The sequence below is a fragment of the Grammomys surdaster genome, unplaced genomic scaffold (genome assembly GCF_004785775.1).
Source record: "Grammomys surdaster isolate TR1022 unplaced genomic scaffold, NIH_TR_1.0 126391, whole genome shotgun sequence".
NCBI classification, from domain to species: domain Eukaryota; kingdom Metazoa; phylum Chordata; class Mammalia; order Rodentia; family Muridae; genus Grammomys; species Grammomys surdaster.
Genome location: NW_021621185.1, coordinates 7,027,495 through 7,044,497, shown reverse-complemented (window position 1 = coordinate 7,044,497; position 17,003 = coordinate 7,027,495). Strand labels below are relative to the sequence as shown.

The 17,003-nt window shown below is 37.0% G+C and overlaps 1 protein-coding gene across 7 annotated transcripts in view; it reads right to left on the bottom strand.

The window, feature by feature from the left end:
* Mef2c (myocyte enhancer factor 2C) overlaps window positions 1-13,422 on the bottom strand; it is a 143,147-nt gene extending 129,725 nt beyond the window's left edge. For all 7 annotated transcript variants that reach the window (XM_028760069.1, XM_028760075.1, XM_028760074.1 and 4 more), the window contains exon 1: window positions 13,207-13,422. The gene's annotated coding sequence lies outside the window, so the exon portion shown is untranslated. The remainder of the gene's footprint in view (window positions 1-13,206) is intronic.
* Between the last annotated feature and the right edge of the window lie 3,581 nt (window positions 13,423-17,003).

Here is a 17,003-nt window from a genome sequence, read left to right as displayed (position 1 = left end):
ATTAAGTTCATTAATTTAGGTATGTATGCAATGTCCATTAAGAATTCATATAAAAGCAGAAAAATTAATTTCATTGAAGACAACATGAACCTAAAATTTTTATTGAGAATAGTTAATGAGGATAAAGAAACCTTAATGAACAAGAATTGCATTCAGAAAAAAGTACTTATTTAAAATGTGAGCACACAATGTAAAACAGAATATCCCAGTGTTCTTTGGAATGTGACTGTCTCTCTAAAGCATGGCAATGTATTTGATAGTTTAACTACTTTGGGATTAACATAATAATGTTGTCTATTAAACTAAACAGTTAGTAGTTATGACCATCTCTTTATTAATCTATCAAAGAATATGTAATTTAAATAAAGCTATGGCTTAGTAGAATAGTAGTCTCAAGTCTAGTATGAGAGTAGATTTGTACTTAATTATGCAGGAAATAACCATAATTGGAAATTTGATAATTTTATCAAAACCATCTTTGGCTTATTTGAAACACTCTCATAAAAAATCTGCTCTTAAATTTAACCACTAAAGACAATTTTGAACTTCGAAGATTTTATTTTCAATAAAAAGTAAATATTTGATTAAGAATATCTGAAAGCAAGCTTTTGGTTTATTATAAAAGTTTCTTGGAGATCTTAGGGATGAGGACGAAGAAAGTAGGGCAATGCATATATTCTCAGTTACTCTTTAAAAACCTGTAAAAGTGGCTACAGTGGCATGTTCTGACACATTCTTTTCATAAACCGAACCCTGTTAGTGACAGCGGAACAGATTGTGTGCATCTGCTGGGAACGAGCCAGATGACAGTGGAAAAACGCACATGGATACCTTGGCACAGCAAATAAAAAATGGAGAAAAAAAAAGAGCTGGAAGAGAAAGTGCTCAACTTTAATTGAAACATTCTTTCCAGCATGATGAACATCGTCCAACCACTTCTTGTAGCCTGTCAATTTTACATGTAAGAATGCGTTTTAAAAGAATCCTTTGTAAGTCAGTGCTGTTGTGTCCTCTCTTAGCACTGAATGTTGACTCTGGCAGTGGATTCTTTATTAAAATTATGTCAAATGTAATAAGCAGAAATGATGACAAAGAGACCTAGTGATCTGGTACAAGCTCACTAAACTTCAAAAAAATATTCTTTCAGGTTCAAGTGAAAATTTACATATCTGAGTTAAGTTTTCAAATTGTGTATTATTCTGTCAAGTGCCAAGGATGCCTCAATTTAAACTCTGTTAATGTGACTATTGTAAGTGGCGCTTGCGCTCAATAATGCTATAATATTTCATTTTATGCTGATCACCCACAGTATTGTTCAAACAGTTGGCTCAATAGCAGAAGAGAGGTCTATACATACAAACAAACGTGCCGCTATAAATCATATCTGGAAGTTCTCTTGGATGCTCTGATTACAATGACAATTTATTCTATACAGTATACAATGCAAATTTTAAACTGGAGACAAAGTTGTTTAATAGATTAGGAGTCTGACTGAAGCAGCTGCAGTCAAAAAAAAAAATCCCTGGTGATTAACAGCCATTTTCCAGTAATCATAACCCTGGAAAGGGCTACTAAGCAGGGGGAGGGGGCTGCAGATGGGAATAATTCTCTAAGCCCATATGCCTTAGAGGGCTCCATCATCTTCATGCAGACTTATTATTATTATTATTATTTTTAAATTAAAGCTTTTAGAAGCGTCCTTGATTGCAGTGTTGGGAGCTGTCCATGCTGTTTTACCACAGGGAAGTCCACTCGGCAAGTATTCCTTGCGCTGAGCACTCTTTTATCCAGGCATTAAGACAAGGTTAGAAAAGAAAGCTGAAATGCAAGGTGCACACCAGAGGCTCATTATTCAAAAGCAGGAGAACTATTTCAAGCAGACATAACTCCCCAGGTTGTATATACTGGGAAAGCTTTGTCAACATTACATACTATCAAAATATGATTTTTTTTGAAAAATTAAGTGGAAATAAAAACAACCAAAAGAAGGAAACTAGTTTCTTACACCAGAAATAGTCTAAGTTTTATCAAATTTTCCTTAATGTGTCTTTTATAGGTCAAATGCTAAAGTCATGAGTAAAATTCTGCATTTTCTATGTTTTATATTTCTTCTCATGTGAATGAAAATACTTAAATTGAGTCTATTTGTTCACTGTCCAAGGTAGGTAAACTAAAATTAGAGTTAATAATTACTCACGCAACTTAGGATTGTAAAAATGTAATTACTTATTATTTAACTCTTCAAAGAAAAGTATGTTTTATCTTTACGATTAAACATCTCCAACTCTTACTCAGCAGGCGCCATACAACAACTGTTATAGGTTAAGCACACTTGCCACGGACATAAAGATGACTACAGTACCACTCATTCTTCACAAGTGATGCGATCACTACATACAACCAAATTGTTAAATAGAAAACAAAAACAAAACAAAACAAACAAACAAACAAACAAACAAAAAAAACCAAGACGAGCTGATAGACCTCTCAAAGGGGAGTACTGATTTAAGCAAATGAAAGACTTCAAAAATTCTTAGAGCCTGCTGTCACAAAGTACTTCTAATTCTGTGCACCTGTCTCTTTTCTTGAACTGAAATCCCAATGAAACTATTATTATTAAACAATAATCCATCTAAAGTCAAAACTTAAAGTAAATTACTTTTAAAAGTCAAGGATGTAATTATTTTTATTTCTGTGGACCCATTTCTAATTCTGAAAGTAACATCTGATCTATAAATGTTTTGCTTTTCTTGGAGAAAGATATATTGTATTTAATAATCATATAAATTGACCTAACAGAATTCAGACATGAGATTTGACCTGATAGTGACCCAATTTTAATGGTCTAAATATATTTAAAAAATTATTCAAGCATTGCTAATTGATCATCATTAGTCAGAAATAAAATTGTTAAAATTCAGTGGTATTACAGCAATTTAATAACAACTCAACATTCATTAGATGCCTGCATAATGCTTTTCTATGTACTTAACCTTGAGAAAAACTTGAAGAGGTGGATAGTATCACACACACACACACACACACACACACACACACAAGCACACCCATTTTACAGATGCTGGTCTGAGGTTTTCTGGAGGTTAGATAACCTGTCTTCCAACACAGGCCAATAAACTGCTGGTTAGATTTTGAACCTAGTTGAACATGTTTCTCCCATGATCATGCACCACAGTCTGTAGGCCCACAATGTATATAACAATGTGAGCATATATGATCAAGTCACAGCAAACGAATGTGGCAATAGGTTCTTTAAACACTTTGTGTTTGCTGAAATGATTTTCTCCTTCTTTCAGATTTCATTCTCACCCCCTCATGCTTTGTGTCTCTCATGTATTCTGTCATTTCCATCTCCACTCACCACTTCATAAACACAGTTGTGCACATGTGTAAACACACACACACATACGTGTATGCACACACACCTGCACATATGCATGCACACACTTCATAGAGTCAGACAAAAGCTGTAATTTCTTTTAGCTTATTCCATAAATGTTTCATCTTCTGAGTGCTCATGAAGCTGTTCTTGTTGCTGTGGCTGTGCTGTCCACTGAGTTTAACGTCACAGTAGCTCCTTACAAAGACACTAGCTATAGTTCTTACACTTTCAAGATCAGTGCTAGGAGCTCTTTTGTGACATGATAGCATCCTATGTTGAACCACACACATCTCTCAGGTGTAAGCAAATAACTTAACACTTGAAACAATTCTACAGTCACCCAAGTATAGACAAAGAAATTAGAAGTGCATACTTTCACAATACCAAATCATGTATATGTGTGTATATGTATATGTATATATGTCAGTATATCAATCTATTTGTATCTGTATTTCTATCTATCTATCATCTATCTATCTATCTATCTATCTATAAGAAGGAAGGTCAGATGGAAGTTCAAAATAAATATTTTTAAAGGGAAAAAGATGAAGTCAAGAATCCCTGCGACTGTTTATTTTGAGTTATTACATGAAAGAACAGAGGGAGATGGCTCATACAGTGCTCACTCGCATTCCGTTCACACTGAGCAGCACTGCCTTCTGGACCAATAAGTCAGAAGGAGCTAGTGATGCTAGGGACTGGGAAACTCAGGTGGGCCCTTGGAAGTCTATTCAAGTAACTGTGGCAATTGCTTTTGTTTGTGTAAAGGGATAAAAATGCAAATGTGCAAGGAAAATGTAGGCAACAGTGTTTCCTTAAGCACTGACCTATACCAACTTTAAATGGCTTTCAATAAATTCAATAATTAAAGTCCTGCACACTCACTTTTTCAAACCTGTAGTTTTGCTGCTTTTACTCAGTTAGGAGAGGTAATTCAGATGGAATTAGGTCTGGTTTTATATATTTTGACTTCCTAACAGTTATCGAAGCAGGGAGAGAAGAGCTACATCCTTGACCAAAGAAACCTTTACTAAAAGGCTGACAACCCAGTAAGCTTCCTCTCACATGCATGGAAATCAGACACTTTGAAGAAGTTATTAGTTAATGAAGTTCAAATGTCTAAAATGCTTGATGGGGCAAACTACCTACTAGGTGCAACTCTAAGAGATCCAGGCTTTAAAATGAAGAATAAATTGTTTAATATTTACATACCAAGATAGTGTATTTTCTATTTAAAATGTCCACAATTGAAACTTGACAGTGGGTGGAACAATGTTTATAGGAGGCATGATTTAGATACTCCTACCATTTTGGACTATCCCAAGAAAACAAAGAAATCTCAGCCTAGATTTTAAATTAAAGCAATATCAAAGGTTCACACAATATTTAATGGGATGGCTAAACTTTACTCCTATGTGTATTTATAACATATACGTCAGAGCTCAGTATTTCTTCTCTCCTGCTAGACAGCTCTAGCCCACAGATATTCTCATGACATTCCTTTTACTTTTTCTAAAGTGATATGTTACATTATTGTTTTCATACTTTTTCACAAAAATGTACGTACCAGTATTTGCAGATAAATAATTACCCTTGACATCTAAATAAAATTAAAAATAATACAATTTATCTATTTTAAAAGAACATAAAGTTATATTTACTTGTTGGGGTGCTTAGTAAATGTTATTTATGTAATTAATAATTGGTTTAGTTTGTTACTAAGACTTACACTCTGTTAGAACATTGTGAAAGCAATAATTTAGTTTAAAAATAAAGGTGGAACAAATATTTATTATGTAGTAACACTTTCTCCTGAAGGGTCCCATTTAATACATTTCCAAAGGTGAAGGCTAGTTTTAGAAAGGTGTGCTGGCAATAATCAGACCCCACCTCTCACAAATGAGTGCTCACTGCTCTGGCAGCCAGAAATTATTTTTAATAGGATTTAAAGAAAAGAAGCCCATTGGTAAAGGTTCAAAGTGTAACTAGCAATTACAAGCTACTTTTAAACATTTGTTACTTTATGTGCCAAAGAGAAGTAGATGTTTCAGACCACAATTCCAAATGCAAGAATTAAAAATGTTTAGAAATCAACTTACTTAACGTGATATTGATCAAGTCACTTACACATGTTTTCTCTTTATACTCTGTAATTTGGCCTAATTATTGAATGTTTATCAATAAAAAAATCAAGGTAGAATCACATGTTGTGATGGAGCAGCTATTTCCTCTGATAGGAAGAAAAAACCACCCCACCTCTGATGTTAATGTGCATCACAAAATGATGTGGTCCATCTGCAATATAATGCATACATTGCAGTGAAAAGAAAGCATTGTATTTTTTCTTTGTGCAACAACAAAAAGCCCCATAGATATGTGATCAGGCCTTCATGCACTATGTAGGTAGGGGTAGGGTGGAAGGCAGTCCCATTTCATAATTCACACCTATTGTTTCATTCATTCTAAACCGGAAATGAATGGCTACATGGGAAGAAAAAGGAAACATACTGAATCCAGTTTGCAGTTCGTGCCTTAGTGATTGAAGAGGCAGAGTTTTCAAGTCGCAGAAGGGAAACACTGCGCCTTTCCTTTCCCAACGCCTCTGCTCAGGAAGGAGGCCCTCTGCTGCTCAGCCTATGCTGAAGGAGAAGGACATTGCTTAGGGCTGAAGTCACTCTGCGACAGGGGAGGGAAATTTATGATGTGATGCTCTGCACTGTGTCTGGTTGGCAGCCAGCAAGTTTTCATTTTGTAGCCCATTGCCAGTACCTGCCCTGCATACACAAGAATAAAAATCAGCTCGTCCCCAGGAACTATGTATATATTAAAAAGAATTAAAATAGTTTATTTCTCTTTCTTTATCTTGAGTGTAACTACCATCTTTTTTTTTTTTAAGAAAGAGTTGAAACTACAGTAACTGGAAGCTTCCTTTTTAAATTCCCTAAACTACCTTCCCACAAAGCCATTTAAGTCAATTCATACATTTCCAGACTCACCTACATGAAAGATATAACTTAAAACATCTGCTTAGACACATATGTTTTGTTCTGATATAAAAAGTGTGGCAATTTAAAAAAAATATAGGGCCATTATATTCTTAAAATATGTTTTCTTCTGTGTGTGTTCATTCATTAGAGAGATCGTTGACTGCAATTAGGTAGTCAGTCCTATAAAGCCTTCCTTGTGTGACCATGATTTCTAAAAATAAAATGGTTCAGTGAATATTTCAGCTAAGTAACCACATCTTCAAAATTACTATAAAGAGATCCCAAGCCTTCAAGTTCCATTAAAAACATCAGCTTCCCAGAACGGCGTCTTATACACCTTATGCAGGGTCAACAATTAACTAGGAGCTAAGAAATGAAAGTCAACTTTACTACCCTACTAGGCAAATTTCCTTATATTTACATTGACAAATCTACTGCCTAATTTCATAAAAACTGAGCATATTTAAACCAAAGATGCCAATATTTGGGATTTGGAGAATGGTTGTGTTCTCTTGCTATCATTTTAACTTGTTGAAAAGATTACAGAAATATTTTAAAAATACATGCAGTTTTAAGCTGTTTTTCTTTTAGGCAGTTTATATCCTCTAACAAAGAAGCATATCTAACACTTTTAAAATTCAACAGGCTAGAAACGCACAGTATCTGTAAACGACGTATGTACGACATCTTCATATGTATCTTATGTATCACAAGGTGCAGGAAGAAAAACCAAGAGACTCTCAAGGATGCAGTTTGGACAAATCAGGTTCCCACTAGAGACTGCTTCAAAGCTTGCTTCCTCAGTGGCTCACACAAGTTGAAGGGACTTTATTTAAGCCATTGCTTGAAGCCTTGCACGGCCATGCAATAAGCAGGCTGAACAGCACTGTTTCATTCATTTCAAATTTTCTGCATTAAGAATTAATAAAGTCTATCAAAGGTGTCCCTTATTAATGAGTACTATTTCCTACAGATTTTCTTTGTAACAAGTTTACTGCCTTTATCTCTTGCCATGATACCGATTTCCTGTACAATGCCCTCATTGTATTTTCATTATTTTCATGTGCACTCTGAATTTTGTTTACACTGATTGTATTTTAAAAATAAAAAAGTAGCAGAGATTGGGATTTTGCAATAGAAATGTATAGAAGATACATTGTAGTGAAAGCAAATGTCACTAGCCAATGAGGGTAAACCGAGTTTATATAACAGGTAACATAAACTCCTTTCTTAACACAACATGCCTTCTCTTTGTACAGTCAGAGCCAGAAGTACAAAATAATATTATGTCAGATTGCCCTTCAATATTCTTATATTTTACTGCAGTATCCTTTGTCATAGACATTACTATTTTTGACAAGGAAGTAGGATAGTAATGCTACTTGCATAGCTTCACAATAGGGCTGGAAAATGTATGTCTATAACATCTTTGATTTCTATGTCTTAGTACTATACACAAAGTAAAGTTATCAAAATTATCTCAATGTGCTTTGGTTGTGAGCACAAACACTAAAAATGTTGATTTCTTTGTTTGTTTCTTTGCTCTGTTTTGTTTTATGGTCGTTTTTAGCACTGGGTATTAAGCGGCAGACAAGAGCTGATTTTCAGGGAAAAATATCTTTCTGGTTTTCTTTGCTCACTAACGAGAGCAGATCATTACAAATCATTCTGTTTCTCATGGGCCAGACTCTTACATACTACAGATTTGCTTCAATTCTCCAGGGGAAGAAATGCGGCTCCTGTGGGAAAGGCCCACCCCTTCCTAGATGTTTGCTTCCTTAAATGACAGGAACACACCCTTTACATTCTTTGAAATTTGTCCAACAAGCAAAGCGTTGTAATGACACTGTATCACTGACCAACTTAGGACAAAATAATCAATAGGCAAAATTTGCTAATATTCTGTATACTTTTTAATCAGGGCTGTCTATCTCCCTCTGTCTCTGTGTCTCTCCCTCTGTCTTTCTGTCTCTTTGTCTCCCTCTGTCTCTCTCTTTGTGTCTCTCCCTCTGTGTGTCTCTGTGTCTCTCTCCCTTCCTCCCTCCCTCCCCCTCCCCTCTATCTGCCCCCCCATGTAATGTAACAACTAATTAAGCTCAGGTTTAGCATATGCATTTGGGTCCTCAGAACACTGTATCAGTGAAAGTCAAGAATGTGATGTGCACATGGGCACTGTGACAACTCAGGAGGCCCAGAGATGTTACAAGGTTTTGAACTTGAATTTAAAGCTATTAGGGAAATGTCCCCTTTCATAACTGCACTAAAGAAAAAAACTTATAAATTCAAATAGCAATTGTCTTAGGTAGACTCAGAGTTGCCAGAAGTCACAAATATGCAAGCATGTCACTCATTGCTGCTATGAGCCTAAGGACATAAACCTTGCACTGAAGTTGACATCCACTGATGTCTATCTCATGATAGTGCCCTGTTGAGTCCTGAGAACTTATGTTCTAGTAAACCTCTTTCTACCACACAGAGACATTTTCTCCCTAATCAAGTTTTTCTTTTGCTATTTTATGAGAAACATGCACTTATCTTTCCTCTTATTTTTTTAACCTTTCGAATGCAGTATTCATATAAAAATTTGCATGTGTGAAGACATAGAGTTAACAACAAGTTGTCGTCTCTTGAGGGGGATTTCTTAAACGAAACGATGAGTTCTTTCACCACCTTTTTATCTGCCATTCAATGATAAACTCAGCTATCTAATTTCCATGTCTACAAAATGGAAGATCTGTTATTTTTTCATTTGCAATAATAGTGAATATAAGGAAGGATTACATGAATTTCAACGAAGGTATAAACTTATTATACTTAGCAGAATATCGTTAAAGTCGAAGTAAACCTACATATCATAAATCCACAGATGAAACATCTCATTCACTAACGTATTCCATCTTATTATAGTAACGCACAGAAAATTAAACACATAAATATTAATTTTATGTATCACAGAAGATGTAGGCAATGAAAGTACAATGTTTACATTTATGGATGACTCATTAGTGCTTTATTGTGGGAGACACTAGGAGGCATCAGTAGGGTAAAAAAGGACTTCAATTTTAAAAGAAGCAAGAAATTACTGCCATGTTGAATGTTTAGTAAGTCTGAGTTTTAAAAATGCTACAGGTAAAACAAAACTATTCTCTAACAAAGTCCCCATAAAGTCCCCATAAAGTCTCCATTTTTCATAAAAAATGATGTTTATATAACATTCATAAAATAGACACACAAACACATACATATATTTGCCAATATCATGATAGGTGTATCATGATATGTTTTGAATATATTGAATCATAACTATGTAGCTATTCATCTTGATGAAGAATATACCTGATAACAGAACAACATGCAGGACATTGTCAATTATGTATTTTCTGCTCAATTTTTCAATATCATGAGGATATATTAATTTTGGCAAATTCTACTCTGCATTCTACACAACACTTCTGAATATGCCTAATTCCTTTAAGCTTTATGGTAACCACTTCACACAAACAGGTAAGTTGCTTCTGTTCATAGAGAGTTGATGGAACTTAAAATTTAAGCAACGAAAAAGCACTACTGAGTGTGTATGGTTTGAAAATTGAGTTTTCCGCTGTTCGAATGGCTCTTTAGAGTGACGAAGCAACAGGGTCGTGGCAGACTTATCTAGCAATCATTTCGAATCAGAGTGTCTTGCTGTTCCTCAGCAATCAGCTTTTATCTTTGCCCTATCAGAATAACATGTGAACTGTGTAATCTGCCTTTTGTAAGGAGTACAGAGCGCTGTTGCTTCAGTTTTGTGACTTGCCTCTGTAATCTGGTTTGATTTCTTAAAGGTGACAAATCCCAGTGAAGAGTCTAGCTTTACCGAATGGAGGAACAACCATACGACCGTGAATTAAGGCACAGTGCTCAAGATGGTATCCCAGTCAGCTCTTCTTCCCATGTGTTCCACTCACTAAGCATCGGAGATAAAGCCTTTCATTTGGTCCAAACCATTACTATATATGTGTAAAAGGAATATGCATGCTTTTAAAGTTTAGACATTTATTTTAGAAGCGTTATTCTAAAAGCTGTTATTTTAAAAACTTAGAAATTACCCAGCAATCATTCTGCAGTCCATGTTGTGAGGTTGTGACCTTTAACTACACACTACATTTCTCCACGTTGCTTTGAATCATGTCCTGAAAATCTTAGCTCTCTGTTGAATAACTGTTTTTTGTTATATAGTACAGTTATTACTGTAAAGATATTTCTCCATTTTTGTCCCTTCCTGAGATTTCATAGACTCAAATATATTGCACAAAGAGTTGGGAAATAAAACCCACAAAATATACTACAATAATTAGAAGAGTTTTAAAAGGTAATGCTTACATTTGCCAAAGTGTTATTTAGCATAGTTCTCTATCAAAGACATTTAAATACAATGAATAATTTATCAGAAAGACATAACTATATGCCGTTCAACTTAGTCACCAGAGTAAGGTGAAAGCCAGAGAAAAACTAAAAAATATTTGAAAACTAGAATATATTGGACTTTTTTTTTCAGGATTCAATTTTCAGGAATCATTAGATAGTTGCTTGTTTATTTGAATGAGTAAATTTCCTAAAATTCTAAAAAATTAACCTGTTTATAAAGCAAAAATTAAGGCAAGTTATAGCAACTCTTTGTTACTGAAGTTTCCTTTGGTTATTTGACATCTCTGCCTGGGAAAGTTAATGACCACGATTACATACTAACTTTGAAAGGGTGGAAAGTTGCTTATTATGATATGGTCATTTGTTATTCCACCAATATCAAAAGCATTAATCTTAAATTAATAGCACACCTTAATACTACTCTTCAATGTATTCACATGCACAGCAACTAAGATGTAAATAGCATAATGAAGGAATGAAGTGAAACACTGCTTCTAATAAGGAGTGTAAGAACTATACAACGCATTCCCAAACTGTGCGAACCACAGTAATACGAACAGCAATTTTTAAAAAATAAAGTTCAGTACAACTTGAAGTAAAGACAACTGCCAACTACTGGCCCTTTAACTTGCCTAGGGTACCAAATTTTAAACAAAAGTTATATGTTAAGTATGCTTCAATGAATACTTTTAGAATAAAGATCTGAATCGGATACAGGATTGAATGTATTATCCTTCAAATAGTACAAAACCTCATTGATTTAAAGAATGTTCTTCCCACTTGACATGGGATGTAGGGACAATTCATTTTGCCTACCATCCACTTGCTTCAGGACTACTTTTAAACTCAATAATTAATATCCTGCTTATCCTAGATGATAAAATGTGGTTTATTGCCTGCATTTCTGCAATTGAATCAATAGCTGCACAAACATACTATTTGTGTCATACTTACACACGTTGAACTTCTTTTAAGACTAGCCAAACTGACATTATTTTTAAAATTAAATGAGACATTTTATCTGTAAATTGAAAATTGCTGATCCACTTAAAGCTAAAATCAGTATGGCTGAAAGGTTAAGTGTGCCTCACAGGTGGTCACATTTCATGTCCTAGCAAGTCTCCAGGGGGAGGGGGATTATTATGCCCCTTACAAACATTTTTTACTCTGCAATACAATTTCATTGCAAGGTGCCAGTGGAAGAGAGCTGTGTCACTCTTCTGAAAAGGGATGGAAAAGCGACTGGAGGTTTCTTTACAGCACTTAGAGAATACATACAGTCACTAAGCATTTCATAAGGCAGTTACCGTTAGAGTTACTATCACATTAACAATAGTAAAATGCACTTTGTGTCAAAGCAATTCTCCACCGAGGACCAGTTAAAGAATTGGCACAGAGCCTGATTCTACATACACTGTCAGCATTTACATACCAAGTATTTTATACAGAAGACATCCATTTCAAAAATGTGAGGGAAAAGGTTCATAACTATAGCATCTAGAATAGTACAAAATGGCTCAGATATAACATTTTCCTTAAGAATTGCTAACCTTGCTCTGGAAAGGAAATCACATTAGCATGGCACTCAAGCCCTTGCATAATACCCAATCATACAATGAGCAATGTGCCCTGTCTCTATAGACTTCCTTTATGGTCAACTTTGTCACTTAGTTTGGGAACTTTCATCCAAAGTCCAAACAGAAGGCGGGCTAAGTGACTTAGTCTTGTTTGTCTTTAAATAGCTTAATATTTCCCTTGATCTAAACAACAGTGCACATACTGAAATACAAACATGAACTGTGCAATGCACAGACTACCATGGCCAGGGCAACCACTTCTTGTCCCCACCAATTAAACTCTCTCAAGCCTGCACTTTGGTGAGGGAAGAGGATGCACAAAAGGTGGCCCCTGGCAGACAGCCCTGCTGTAGCTTAAAGTCATCCCAAGGACTAGTGGCCCAGAATCCAAACCCAGGGCAAATCAGTCTTTGGGGGCAACTCATAGGAACATCTTTCCACAGTGAACTAAACAGCTAAATTTTAAGAGAGCTACTACAAGGTCACAGAACAGTCTGTATAATACTAATAGCCACCAGGATCTATGTTCTCCACCCTATCAAACATGCTAATGACGTGAACTAACTTCTTGAAACTTTAAACAAACTGATGTGACAGGAACAGTCAGATGTGATTTCAATAGCAGATGGCAAACGGATACTACTATCTAAAAAGTTACTTTCAGCCACACACAAGGAAATCGTAGAATCTAAAGAAAAGAATGCACAACAAGCCTTAACTTAAGCCTTCCAGAAAGGAGTTGGATAGACCCAGTGCCTGGAAGAGATTGGTGCAGATTACAGAGACAATACACAGGCTATTTCTATTCTTTTAGAGAAATGTCAGAGGTACTTACATGAAGGAAGAGCCGACCAGATTAGTCCTTGGAATATTTTCCTTTCTTAAAAGAGAGGAAGAGAAAGAAAAAAAATAACAATAATCTTTACTTCGTCCAGCCTTGAAGTGCTTCTCCACCTGATTCAAAGCTGCAGGCACGGCGACCCACACAGAACCTTCAAAGTCAATCCAATAGCAGCCCGAAGATGTCTGGGTGTACGCGTGTGCTCAAGTGTCTGTGACTGCGAGGCGAGCGAGCAGAGAGCTGGAGACGAAGTGTGCGTGTGTGTGCGCGCGCGAAGGGGGGGTGGTGGGCAACGGGGAGGCGCGCGCGGGATTGCGCATTCGCGCGCGCCCCGAAGCCGCTGGAAGAGGAGGAGGAGAAAGAGGAGGAGGAGAAAGAGGAGGAGGAGGAAGGTGGAGGAAGCGAAGGAGGAGGTGGAAGAGGAGGAGAAAGTGGCTCTCTGTGGCCGGTGGGATTAAAAGTAACCAGACTCGTCCAGAAAACTGCGTCCAGGAAGGAAGTGACAGGAGACGAATGGGAAAAGGAGAACAGCTCACAGCCTTAGATACGTGGTGTAAAAGAGCGGGGGGTGGGGGGAATGTAAGGATACTGGGAGGGGACGCGGGGGCGGAAAGCAAGACGGAGCACTCGGGGCTGGGGTTCTAAGCAGCACGTACACGCCGGTGCTCCCCCCGTTCCCCAATTCATTTTATTCTTGCCTTTGCCTGGCGCTGTCTTTTCCTTTCCGTTTCTCTATCCCAACCAGCCCAAACCGTTGCCTCTCCTCGCGAGCTGGGGAAATCATCAGTTTCACTCTTGCAAAAGGGGGGCGGGACTAGAACCTCGCAGCATTTTAATAAAACAAACATACTGCAGCTCCCTCCTCACCCCTCCAGTCTCAACTAGATTGATAAATTACTCCACTACACTACTTTAATTATGTATATGGTATGCAGAATAAATCACTGAACATCAGTACCTCAATCAAGCACTTTTAAATGATAATTGCATCTTGGTGAATCAATCTTTCCATTCCTGACATTTTGCTAATTTTAGTTTTACGGTGGGGTAATGGCACATGCCATACGCAAACCTAATGACAATTCTTTATTGCACGAAAGAGAAGACAACACGGGGAGCGGCGGCTCCCTGCCTCTCTCCCCGCCGCTACAAGAGGACGCTCGGTGGGGACGCTCGGCTGCTGCGCGCTCGCTCCCCCGGGAGGCTGCAAGCCAGCTAGCAGGAAAGTCCTTCTTGAAGTCGAGATCTTCCTTCTGACCAATAGGAGCGCGACCCTAAGAGCTGCTCTAGTGACTCCCCCCCATTCCCCTTGGCTTCGCAGTAGCCACTTCATCCTTGCTCCGGTCCGCGCGCACCTCCGTTACTCACGCGTAAAAGCCACGATCCAGGATGTCTGCAAGCCTCAATCCCAGCGTGCGTTTCCTGCCCGCCCAGAATGTACAAAGCTTTTGGCCTTGAGACTCAGGAGGGCTATGCTAGAAAGTGAGCCGAAAGGATCCTCCAATGTTAGTAATAAAATAATTACAAGTTTTTGAAATCTCGACTTTATCCCTGGGCCATTAACTTTCGAATCAATCTGGACAAATTTACCGAGGGGACAGCTTCCTCAGAGAGACCCCCCCCCTCCTTCCCTCCGGTGTCTCCTCCACACCTTACTGGACTTTATCCAGGTCATTAACAAGTAAACCAAAAACAACTTCCCAAATGCATTAGGCTCCCCTGACCGATAGCGGGTGACTTCACTTATCCTGAAGAGTTTCAGCTGCACAGGAAGCAGGAGCAGGGACTGATAAGAATACTTAGGTTAAGGTTTAAGTCTGTCGAATACTTTTCCATAGTAAAAATATAGGTTAACAAAGACTTGATACTTAGAAAAAAAAAGATACTAGATATTGGGACCACACCCAAAAAGCTAAAGTTTAAATATATCAAGTAGTATACAAGTCACCCCTATGCCTCTCAAAAATATTTAAAGATTGCACACCAGGAGTACTGTAGATTGTGTAAAACACGAAAAATTAATTTTTAATATTATGACTGGAGGAAGAGAAAGTTCACAGAGTACCATAACATACAAGATACAAGAGGAGACAATAGTAGCCCAATGAAATATCTAGCTAATTGAAGGTATTTCCTCACACACAAAAATAAACTTTCAAAAGTATATGTTTAACCCAACAACTGGTTGCATTTCTTGGTAAGTTCTTCAGTAGGCCTGCAGAGGACTGTTTTAATGCAGAAGGGCAATGTGGTTCAAAAAGCCCCTTCTCTTATTGTGCTGTTTAAAGTTAGTAGCTTCTCTCAGGGCAGTGGACTCAACATTTAAGCACCCTCCAAAGGCTTCACTTGAAAGAAGAAAGTTGATTTTACAGGCAAGTTAAACTACATCGGAACAATCTTCAAACCTCTGGCTCCTTATCATTGAGACTATTAATTAGTACTGTGATTTTATTACAGGAAAGCGTGACAAACTGTCACAAAGCACAAGCTTTGTGACATAGTGGGTTTTTTGTTTGTTCTGCTTTTGAAAATTAGTATCTATGTTATACAGTGTTTGCCTCTCTTTCACATAGCAAGTGTGACTACCATGAGTTTATATAAACAGAATGGCATCTCTAGAGGTACAAGCTCTGAGGCTTAGACATGCTAAGGCACATAGTGATATAAATGAAAATTTAGAATATTTTTGAGATTTACAAAGATCCTCACAGAGCAAACTATAAGAGGGACTTAGGTAACTTATTGTCATAGTGCTTTAAATTAAAGTAATGAACTGTATTGGCCTATGGTACATGACAGAGACATAGCCAATGAATTCAATCTTGCTCTTGTCCTTAGTTATAGATGGTATTTCTACTTACCACAGTACACTTCTGTTTTATTTATTTTCCTTCAAAAGGAAACTTTTATTTTACCCCTTCAGGTGTCAAATAATTATTTAGTTAGAAACATTGTACCAAATCCATATTTATCAACAATATTATAAACATTTAAAAGTATGTTCTGTCCAGGTGAAGATGATTTGAAACTTTGGGTCTGGAATGTATTACCGTTGGTCTTTGAAAAGATAAGATTTTTCCCCTTTGTAGATTTAGCTTCTTAATTATGTCTGAGCTAAGTTAATATTAGTGGTAGTTCCCCTCACATAAGCTTTGTAGCTCAAGTGGAAGGAAAGTAGTTACATGGAAAATAAATAAATAAATAAATAAATAAATACATGAAATTAGCTAGTAATAATCCATGAGGTTGTTAATCCAGAGTGTGTTTTGTATTTGCCTTTAAATAATCCCAGATTTGCATTATCTGTTTACTTCAATTGACCCAAACTGGTAATTCTTGCTATTTAATGGTACTTGGTGAATAATAGAATATTTTCTTGACTAGGAAGTATTTTGGTCTAGGTATTGAGAGACTTAGAACTCTATCCAGTTCAGGATTTGTGGGTGTGACTCTGTGGCAGAGCACTAACTTCCTTTGATTATGGTTTGGTAGCCAACACTGAAAACACCAAAAGTGTCTTACTAATGAAGGAGTCCTTTCTAGGCCTCAGTTTGCTAGTTTGCATGAGTTCTCCAATTTAGTTCTATGCTTGAAAATAAGCATAACTATTACATCCTTTATATCAGTGGGGAGAGAAACTAGAGATTTTAAAAAAAAGGAAACTTTAAGAAAGAGGATGAAGTGAGGGCCGGAACTGATCTGCCATTAAACCAGCTCTCCCTCTCCCTCTCCCTCTCCCTCTCCCTCTCCCTCTCCCTCTCCCTCTCCCTCTCCCTCTCCCTCTCCCTCTC